At 35.9% G+C, this 11,711-nt stretch overlaps 1 long non-coding RNA gene across 1 annotated transcript; it reads right to left on the bottom strand.

Moving 5' to 3' along the window:
- Window positions 1-1,024: 1,024 nt before the first annotated feature.
- On the bottom strand, window positions 1,025-11,164 carry LOC139360092 (uncharacterized). The gene is made up of 3 exons (XR_011617198.1): window positions 10,878-11,164; window positions 9,296-9,502; window positions 1,025-1,841 (listed from the first exon to the last, which is right to left on the bottom strand). It is a non-coding gene; the product is annotated as an uncharacterized lncRNA (long non-coding RNA).
- Between the last annotated feature and the right edge of the window lie 547 nt (window positions 11,165-11,711).

Genomic DNA, 11,711 nt, shown 5'->3' with positions numbered 1-11,711 from the left:
CTATGAAACAGAAAACTCAATATTTAATGGTATAATACATACTAAAAGAATGAGAAAGCACCGAACATAGCTACAGAAATATAAAATATTTTTTTTTACAATATCTATAAAGCTAACCACAGAAGTCAGAATAATGCCACAAGGCAAGATAAATAACACTTCAATAGGCAGGAATTCATGCATAAAGGACTAATGGAAAGGCCAAAATGTCAAATACCCAAACAGACACAAGTCAACCACAGAAGAGAGAAAGGGAGTGGAGGGGTGGGGAAGGGGACAAGTGATGAAGGCAGTTGGGAAAACAAGTTAATGTCGCTCAGGTTAAAGCCATCTATATCAAGAAATTGTGGACATGTGCAGAAGTGCCAAGGGCTCCAAATTTCCATCATCCAAGTAACATATTTTTGTGGATATCTGCTGTATCCTATTAGAAATTATGAAGTTCTTTTATCAAGGGAAAAATATGAAGGGCTACAGTACACTTGTTTGTGCAAGTGTCAAGTGTGAGAGTTTATGTAAGGGGATATATAATCAGAGTCTTTATTGTGTTGTTTAATTTAGCTTTGGGTGTTACAAGCTAGCCTTCATTGGGCCTTTGGGGGAAGAAGAAAAAACATTGACATAATCTACTGTGGATGAGCCTAGATGTCTGTGCAGGGGTGGGGAGAGGGGTACACTGCCCTTGATCTCTCCAAGAAAACAGGACACACAGTTATTTTGACCTGTTCCCACATGAAAGCTGGCAGTGATATGAAAAATACTTTCCTCACACTCGGACTCAAATTCTTAGGCAAAATACCATCTTTCTTACGTTTTGAGCAGCCAGCTATACAATGGAACCTCACAAATAATAACTGAGAAAGAAATGAAAACAATGTGTGTTGTGCAGAGATAACAAAATACGCACAAGAGAAAGAAGAGGTAAATGCCTCATGACCGAAGAACATTCTTTGAAACCACATATTTTTTTTTTTGTCTCATTCCAAAAACAGAAAAAGAAAAGTGCTGTTATTAAGGACTCAGTAGTGGGTGGTGGATAAATACCATCAAGAAGGATGTACTAATGATGGTGTCTTAAAATAAGTAAAGGCAATTTTTGTTGGCCAGAAGCCATACCCTATAATTTATTATGTTCAGTGCAAACAGTGTGATTCATTAGGAATCCTGAGAATGAGATGTGACGTCCGACATTATTCATGCAGGACATTGGAACTGAAGTTAATTATTTAAAAGAAAAACTGTGCAAGTAATGCCCTAATCATTTCCACTTGAGGCAACTAACAAAAGTCAAAGCAAAATTTCTGATACTTCGTGCATTTAAACAGGGGTAAGGGGACACTTCAAGAATTAACTACAGAAAATATTCTGTCAACTTAAGGGTTATTATAGCAAACATGAGTTTGGTCATCAATTGTTACATGCCTATTTGCAATATTAACTTGTAGTAAAAATATTGATATACTTTCTCCATGTATTAGTCAATTATGTATTTTTTGGTATTATATTGAGTTTTCAGAGAGACTCCAGAACTCACTCTCTCTATATATATAATATATTATATATATAATATATAGTATTATATAATATATAGTATATTATATCGATAAATGACTGTACTATTAGTAAATTAAAAATCACATGATTAAAATGAAACAATTTAAAAACATTATTTCAGTATAACTCAGGCAAATGTACACTTTCTATCTTATCCTATTTACAAGGTTCCCTAAGAACCAGAATAAGTTGTTTTTCTTTACATTCTCGTTTATAGAAGTCATCTCTTCTTTGCAGAGTCCTTTCTGGCAACAGTCATCCTGGGGCTTTTTACAGATCACATATTTCTGGAAAGCAAAGTCTTGTTTAAGTCTTGTTTAAATTTGTCCTCTTAAATATATATATATAATTATTATACATTTATATGTAGTTTATTAGAACTGCTAAATTGTACAACTAATCTTATAGTACTAAAATCTAATTTTATAAAATTATCTGCTTATGTGAAATACAGAGGGTGAATAATGTCAACAGCGATGTTAAGAGCTTAACATAATATAATGTTAAGTTTTGAAAACATTGAATTCAGTCTGTCAACTTAGGGCAGGGTGGTAGTAGAGGTTAGAGAATTTCTGAGTTTTGTGAAGACAACGAATGTTAATTGTTCAGATTCCAAATAAGTTCCTGGGGCTAGCATATATTCATTCACTTATAAAATTTTTATAGGGGACTCAAGTTGTTCCAGGAATCATGACATAGTATCATGAATATAAACATGGGCACACACAATACCAAAACATTATTATATTTTTGTCTATATTCATTCATGCTACTTTTGCTGAATTATGTCCTCTAAAACTAAATGCTAAGAAATGGGCAAAATAGGCCTGGCGCAGTGACTCATGCCTGTAATCCTAGCACTTTGGGAGGCAGAAGTGGGTGGACTGCCTGAGCTCATGAGTTTGAGACCAGCCTGGGCAACACGGTGAATCGCTGTCTCTACTAAAATACAAAAAATTAGCCAGGGGTAGTTGGGGGTGCCTCTAGTCCTAGCTACTTGGGAGGTTGAGGTAGGAGAGTTGCTTGAACCGGAGAGGCGGAGGGTGCAGTGAGCCAAGATCGCGCCACGGCATTCCAACCTGGGTGACGGAGAGAGACTCCATCTCAAAAAGCAAAACAAACAAACAAACAAAAAAAAAATAGAAAGAAGAAATGGGCAAAGTAAGCTGGATAACATGGTTCCAAGAAATTAATCACTAACAGATTTAGTTTAACAGACAGGATTTGTTATGGTTTTAAAAATTTTTTAAGGGGTTGGGAAAAAAAATCTCAATAATCTCTGATGCAAAAACAATATACCTCATTTTAAAAACATTTTCAACTATTGAGTGATAAAATCACAATGATTTTCCATTTCACCAATGTTTGGCAGTCTTTTTAAAGAAGCAATACCTTGAATGAGATGAAATCAGTACATAAATGAGGAAAAGTAAATCTTTATACAATTCTGTACTTATACATAGCTATATTAGTATACTATAATAATATTGAAAAAACTGAATCACTTTTCAGTAAGTATTTATATGGAGATCCTGAACTGGGGCATGCAATAAGAAAATCAACCTAAAAATTATCAGCCACCAAAAATATCTTGATTCTTCGCTAACTGCCTACTTAAAATATAACAGACTATTTACAAATACTTTAAAGAAAGTAATTACATGTTCTGGATAACATTTCTCCTGTTGTTACATTTTCTGTTCCTTTCTGGGAAGCTCTTAGCCCTATATAAAGAAATTAATTGCATCTTGTATTTTTTTAAATGATTAAGGGAATGTTTCAATGTGTACTTTCAGATTTCAGAGAAATGTTAAAAAAAAAATGAGAGTGGCCTTTAAGCTTCAAAATTCAAATAACCTGAAGTCCAATGATGGAAGCACAAATCATTCACTCATTGTTGTATCACATAAATAGTTCATGGGCAAAAAATAGAGAGAACGGAAGAATAAGTAAAACTTTTTCACTTTGAGAACCGTGATTTGACTCTTGGTATCCCCAGAAAGAGCTGACAGTGGGTGAAAGTCAGTATAAGAAAGATAATCCAGGGTTTCCAAACATAGTAGCATTGTTAACACAAGAACCGGTTCTGACAGGTGTGAACACTGAAAACTCATTATAAATTAGTCAGACTGTTCACATCATCAATTAGTCCCCAGCTCATTGATATTCAGGCTTCCTGTTCTTCCTTGTCTGAATAGGCTGTGAGTATCTCCCTCTAATAACCACTCTGGGGTCCCTTTGTGCCATAATCAATAGTTTCATTTTATTAAATTACTTCATCTTTCCGTTATGCCACATGTCGTAGGTGAAATGGAGTATAGAACATTTTAATATCTCTGATAACAAGAACAGTAAAAATAAAGCTAATTTAGAAGTCAAAGAAGTTCGAGACACCCATTTACACATGCATGTAATACAAGCTTATTTCAATCCTGTATAAACGGTATTATATATATTAGCCTTAATTCATGTAAGATGAAAATACAATTTGATCTGTTCATACCAGTTTAGTACCATTGATTTAGCACCTTTGTGCAAAGCATCAGCTTTTCAATAAAAAGTAAAACACAGCTGCCTATACTTCCTTTTGTTTGTTTGTTTGAGACAGTCTTTCTCTGTCACCTAGTCTTTAGTGCAGTGGTGCTAGCATGGTTTACTGTAGCCTCAAATTCCTGGGCTAAAAGCAATCCTTCTGTCTCAGCCTCCCAAATTACTAAGATCACAGGCACTTGGCACTATGCACAGCTCTTTTGAAAAAATGTTTTTGTAGAAACAGGATCTTACTATGTTGACCACGCTGGTCTCGAACTCCTGGCCTCAAGGGATCCTTCCGCCTCAGACTCCCAGGGCACTAGATTACAGGCATCAGCCACCTTACTCGGCCAGCCTGTGCTTTTATGAAATGTTTTAATTATAGTTTTATATGTTTATATTTATATACATTATCTTAAAATAAAAATATATAACATAAATGTAAATTTTATATTATATTTATATTGTTATATCATGTTTATATTTATATACATTATTTTCTTTTAGATTGCCCTGCATTATAATTTACATACAATTTTTGCATTTTTAATGTAGTTTGATAAATTCAGATAATTGTAGATAGTCATAAACTCATCACCAATCAACAGTTCTATGACACTAAAAAGGTACATGGGGTTTCAGTTAATCTAAAATAAAAGCAAGGTTTAGATGTCAAAAAGAAAAAAAGTCTCCTAATTCCTCTTTGCAATACTTAATTCCCTCCTCTGACCTCTGGCCCTAGACCATCCCTGGTCTCTCAGTCAATATTGTATACAGGTTTTTTTTTTTTTCTTTCAGAATTTCATGAAAATAGAATCATATAGCATAGAGTCCTTTGTTTTTGACTTCATTTACTTGTGTTTGCATATATTAATTTTTCCAACTCATTACTAATTAGTATTCTATATGATGGAAACAGTAATCTGTTTATAATTCACCAGTTGATGGTCACTTAATTGTTTTCTGTTTTCTGTTTCTATTATGAAACATGGTTTTACGAACATTCGTGTAGGAGTTTCTGTGTGGATGTGTGATTGTGTTTGTGTTTTGGTTTTTGGTTTTCTCCGGAGTACATACCTAAAAGTGGGATTGCTGGGCCACACGATGTGACTCTGGTTCTCTAAGAAAAAAAATGCCCACATGGTATTAAATGGGAAACATTAGTACTTGGGAGAATAACTGTGAGAAAATAGGGAGAGAAGCAAAAAAGAGAAGGCTGTGGGAGGTTTCTGACTGCAGTAAGTCTGCAGCAATGTGGAGGAGGTGGGTGAGATCTTGTGGAGTCCAATCCGGTGCAGTCAGAGAAGCTGTGGGGCGTCCTGGAGCCAAAGTCAGCGAATGGATGACTGACGCCCCAGGCTGCCGTTGAGGGTCTCTCTGGTAACATGGTCACACTCCATCACCATCTGGGGGCAGTGTATGAGGACCACAGGCTCACTACGAAATTCATGGTGTAAATCCAAGTACAACAATTGGGACGCTTGGTCACCTCTGCTTCCTGTCATTGGAGATCCGGGGAGTGCTTTCTCCCACCCGCCAGGTGTGTGAGAGGCTGCTGCTGTGTACCTCATTCCCACTTGTGAGGGAAGACAGGTTTCAACCGCTTCACATCTCATGTTTTTTCTTTTTGACTCGCCCCATCTAATGGAACACTGAAGAATCTTCTGTGTGGATGATCAACCTTAGAGTCTCAAGGGTGGAACCACGGGAATTATTAAGAAACTGTTATGGTGGTCTCACTGGCAAATGGCATTAATCCAAAGTTGCAGTTCTCCATGTGTGCTCCTAGGGAGACACTCAGGGTCTCTGGGGTCCACTCAGGAGTCTGTGAGATCAGAACACTTTTCATTTCTAAGCTTTTCACTTTCTAACTCTTATACATAAATGTACCATGGAATTTTCTAAATTCAACGTGACCTGATAGTTTAACTGATCTGATGGCTAATGCAATGTTTGCTCATCTATTCTGATGTTTTCTAGAATTTTCTAAATAGATGTAGGTTATCATATGTGTGTTTTAAGAGATTATTCATCCTATTTTTGAGCATTTCAACTGTGTTGTTTTCAGCTATCTTTGGTTACACCTGTAATAATCTTTGTGATGACATTATTATTCAATAAATCATTAGTTAGAAATCCCCAAAATTTATTTGCTGCCATACAAGAAATCAAGAATTACACTCTACTATTTTATTTAAACATTTTATAACTTTTCAAAATTTTTGAATTTTACCTAACACTTTATTTTAAAATTTAATACTTTTAAACTAAAGGAATGTATCTATTTTTAAATTTTAAAAATGGAAAACAGGAAACTGATTTATTCAATCCTAGCTCACTATCTATTTCTTAAGATGGTGAAAACACAAATGAACCTAACATATCAGAAAATTATCTCACCCATAGAATAGGAAATCTCCTCCAAAGCAACTGGGTAAAACTACAAATAAGAATTAAATAATGCAAAATGTCATAACTCCATTGACTTTATATATATTAACAACTTATCATTTTAGCAACAGGAAAAATAACACCATGGTGCTTGTTATGGCAGGATCATTTTGAAACCAATAATTTAGAATGGTAAAAATGGATTGAATAATTATCATAGATGTGATCAGCTCTTTAAAAGCCAAAGATTATCTGGTACATTTTTCCAATGCACAGATGAAAAGAACACTGATGCCTCTTGCTGGGAACACTGTCATATTCCATTGGTTGTGAAAGTACAGCTTGACGAGCATCAAAATCTTGTACAATTGACATTCCTGAATCCTTGTTGAAAGAAATGTCAGTAAAATAAATCAAGGCAGTGACATTTTCACTGATACAGCAACTCACCAAATGATAGGTTTAGCTGGAAGCATGCAAGATAAATTAATATTTTGTTTGCAGAATAACACATTTAACATTCAAATGGATGGATCTACAGATATGGATAGAACTTTCTTTTGCTCGTATTCATCTGGTATCACCCCCAACAAATCGTCAAAAACAGTCATGAATTCCCGGCGACAATCATAATTAGTGCAGAAATATTGAAAATGATAAAAAACAAACTTTTTTTGAGTTGCATGGTTGATCTTGGAGCAACTTTGAATGCTAAACTGCCACAAGACACAAAAGACTTGCAAAAACACTGTGATCAAACTTTAGCCTGACCTCCACCTGCACTGGCGCATGTCCCAAAGCTGACCCCCAGTCCCTGAGCCCTTGTACTAAGTCTTAAGAAAATGCAACATTGCCAAACGGCAAAAATATACATTGTCCCAGCCTACATTGTCAAACCATTTTCAGTGATTCTCCACTCATCCCTCTTCTGTAATTTTCCATTCCTCTATAGCCCACCTAGTTCCTTTTGGTTTTTCCTTTTTTATTTTGAAACGACGTTGTTGACATTTGCACTAATGGTGCAAAACCGATGGTGGGTGATATTCCTGGGGTTTTCGCATGAATCAAGGCAGTAGAAACAAATTGCACAAGTAGTCATGAAACTCTTCACTGCCACAAGTTCCCAGTTAAAAGTAATGTCAGTTTTACTTAGTAATGAACTTTACTAAGCAGTAAGACATATTTAATGTTATTAATCCTGACTCCTGAGTACACATCTATTTAATATTCTGTGTAATGAATCTGGGAGTATATAAATCCCTCTGCTACAAACTGAAACCCAGTGGTTGTCCTCAGAAAAAGTACATCTGTGGCTGAGTTTCAAGTCTAAATAGTTGCTTTTTTCACTCGATACTATTTTCAATCAGAAAAGCATTGATAGAAAAACAACAGTTATTCAGACTTACGTGTTTGTCAGATATATCTGAAAAAATGAAAAAGTCTCTAAAATATTTGTAATGCATGCATAATGCATGCATATGACATATATACATATATATCTATATATATGACTTTAAAGAAATACAATTTTGAAAAACTTATTTTTGCCATAGTGAAATAAATAGCTTCCATTACTTAAAAGAACTTTCACGTAAGATTTGTGACAATATTAATAAGCACATGTATTTTATATTATGTGATTAGAGTTGGCAACTCTTGAAAGATCTGCATGATTCAGTAGACCAACATTTTCCCAAATGACCCATTTGTATGGGTATAATGCTTTGTGTGGGTAAAAGATTTTCAAAATTTCAGATGTATCAATGGATTTTAGCGTAACAGATAAACAAGTTCTTTGACATAATTATGCATTTCACATTGCAAATACTCTTTTAAGAAACTGCCACTTGACAGTTTTAGTATAGTAGCAAATAAAAATAATCCAGATTTATCTGAAAAAGCTCATTAAATACTCTTTCCTTTTTCAACTACCTTTCTGTGTAAGGCCAGATTTTCTCTGCATATTTCAACCAAAATAATCAACTGCAAAAATGTTCAATGCAGAAGCAAATGCGGGAATCCAGTGTCTTTTATAAGCTAGTCATTAAAGAAAATTTCAAAAATGTAAAACAATGTTACTTTAAAAAAGGATAACTTACAGTTGTTTATGAAACAGTGTATATTAACATGCATAGAATTTATTGCTATGTAAATGAATTTAAAATACATATTTTATCTACATATTTTTTAAGTTTTTCGGTTTTAATTCCAGAACTGGTAAATATCAATAGATGTAAAGCTCTGCAGGCCTGCTGATACTACGATGTTTAACCCTATAAAGGGAAGGGGGTCACAGGGCCAAAAATCTGAGAACCACTGACCTAAAAGAAGGTAATAGTTGTACAGGCAGTGAGAAGTTGCAAACTTCCACGTACATTTTAAAGAAATAATTGATGGCATTTCAAAAACAGCAACAAATTGGGGATAGGAGGGATACTGCAAAACACAGAGTGGTCATAGGCATGGCAGGAGAAGAGTGAGTTTCTGACATGTCAATTTTTAAAATGACTGTTTGACATCCAGGTGAAGAATTTGAGTTTTCAGGTGGATGCACTCATCCAGATTTCCATGAAGCAATTGTTGCTGAATGACACATTTCAAAGTCGTTAGAATATTGACGACATTTAAGGACAGGGTAGCTTCACTCATCTCAGGAAAGACATGGTTAATCTACTGAATAGACCCACCCCATGCCCTAAATTGAGTCCATGCTCTTTTTCTACAACTTTCCAATGTGTAGCCTTCAGGTTTATTTATTTATTTATATATTTATTTATTTATGCATTTTCTCTCTCTCAGAAGCCATTGTTTTACTTACTTGGGCAACTGTGAAAGACTTTCCGAGAAACAAAATCCTTTCTCCATTATGACGCCTCTCTGGAAATGTAAACACTGAAAGTTCGAGCTAGGGCTGGACATGGCGGTCCGCACCTGTAATCCCAGGATTTTGGGAGGCTGAGGCGGGAAGATTGATTGAGTCCAGGAGTTCAGCACCAGACTGGGCAACAGAGCGAGATCCCTGTCTCTACAAAAAATAAAAAATTAGCTGAGTGTAGTGGTGCGCATCTGTAGTCCAGGCTACTCAGGAGGCTGAGGAAGGAGAATTACTTGAGCCTGGGAGGTTGAGGCTGTAGTGAGCTGTGATTGCACCACTGCACTCAGCTTGGGCAACAGAATGAGACACTGTCTCAAAAAAAAAAATTAGAGCAAACATTTTCATTTTTCTATAAGTGTCAAGTTTGGTGTTCTGGCTGCTGGGTCTGAGGGAGAATCACAGAAATGGATCATTTCCTTGAGTAAACTCAGCCTTAGGTTTTAATTAAAATAAGATAATTATGTTGACGGAGATTGGATAAATTTTCAATACCTGTGTGGGTTCATTTCTTTATAAAAACAATTTCTAAGTGTCTGAAAACAGTTATAATGTGGTATTTTATACATGCACATACACACAAACACACATATAAAAATATACATAGATACATATTACTATGTGTATATATATGTTGTATATTTGTACAAACATATATATGCATATATATAATTTTTTATTTCTATAACTGATGAGCGACTGGAAATTTTCGTTTGTGTGAAAATGCTTTGGTAAAAATAAGAAAAGTATTATCTTTCTAGCTGATCCAGTAATACATAAAATGCTTTTAATCATCCCATGTATAAATTTAATGTTTCTAAAGATGTCCCCCAAAATATATATGTATATATGTATATATGTATATATGTATATATATATTATGTGTATATATATGTATATATTTATACATATATATTTTAAATATATATTTACACATATATATTTTAAATATATATATATATATATTTTTTTTTTAAGACAGAGTCTTGCTTTGTCACCCAGGCTGGAGTGCAGTGGTACAATCTCGGCTCACTGCAACCTCAGCCTCCTGTGTTCAAATGATTTTCCTGCCTCAGTCTCCCGAGTAGTTGGAATTACGGGTGTGCACCCTCACACCCGGGAAATTTTTGTATTTTTAGTAGAGACGGGGTTTCACCATGTTGACCAGGCTGGTCTCGAACTCCTGACCTCAGGTGATGCACCCACCTCGGCCTCCCAAAGTGCTGGGATTACAGGTGTGAGCAGCAGCACCCCACCAAAAAGCACTTTTAAATTCTTCTCTAATGTTTAATAAAATGCATTTTCTGTAAAGTCTTTAGCCTCTGTCTTAAACTAGTTTTTTAAATTTTCTCAAATACTCTCAATAGTATTAAAACCATTATGTGCAAATAAGAAATGGTATTTACTAATAACTGTTAAAAGTGTACTTCTATTTCTTATCTGGGCTAAACAGCTCTATATTTTCTTTGCCTTCATAAGTTTGATTTTGAGATGAGAAGTCTTTCTTTAGTTTATTCTAGGAACTTACCCAACTTCCTTAGTCCATCTTTGTCTATAAAGCTTCCCATCGTGGCACTGATGTCTGTGGAGCCTGAGGAAATTCTATTTCTTTACGACATAACGTTCTGCCCATTGTAATTCACAAGGAATTCTGTAATTTTAAAATAGTTGAAGATGTCCTTTTAAAAATATGCACGATTAGCCGTATTTTAAGAGTTTTACAATTAAAAAAAAACAAAAACAAAAAAAAATCACGGGCCGGGCACTGTGGCTTACGCCTGTAACCCCAGCACTCTGGGAGGCCGAGGCGGGCGGATCACAATGTCAGGAGATCGAGACCATCCTAGCTAACACGGTGAAACCCAATCTCTATTAAAAATACAAAAAAATTAGCCACGCTTAATGGCGGGCGCCTGTAGTCCCAGCTACTCGGGAGGCTGAGGCAGGAGAATGGCGGGAACCCGGGAGGCGGAGCTTGCAGTGAACCGAGATGGCGCCGCTCACTCCAGCCCGGGCGACAGAGCCAGACTCCGTCTCAAAAACAAAAACATTATGAAGTCAAACTAGCCAGGCTGTTCTTTGATGAAAAGTTGCTTTTTCACCTCTCTCCTAGACTAAAACCATAGGTGTGTTTGTTGTTGCAGCTGCGTGGAGGCATAAGCACGTCACATCCTTGCCTGCAGATCCACCCCCTCTTCTTCTCAGCTGTGAGATCCCCTCTAGGCCCACTGTGCTGCCTCCACGCCACAGCCCACTCGCGAGAAAAGATGGCCCTGACACTCCCGGGTTGGGTCTGTCTGAGTGGCTGGACTGCTGCTGGTTATGATACTTCTGTTTGTCCAAACGCCCTTTTCTTCTGCCT

The sequence above is a fragment of the Macaca nemestrina genome, chromosome 19, assembly GCF_043159975.1.
Source record: "Macaca nemestrina isolate mMacNem1 chromosome 19, mMacNem.hap1, whole genome shotgun sequence".
Lineage (NCBI taxonomy): Eukaryota > Metazoa > Chordata > Mammalia > Primates > Cercopithecidae > Macaca > Macaca nemestrina.
Note: the sequence above shows the minus strand (reverse complement) of the source record. Positions and strands in the feature narration are given on the sequence as shown.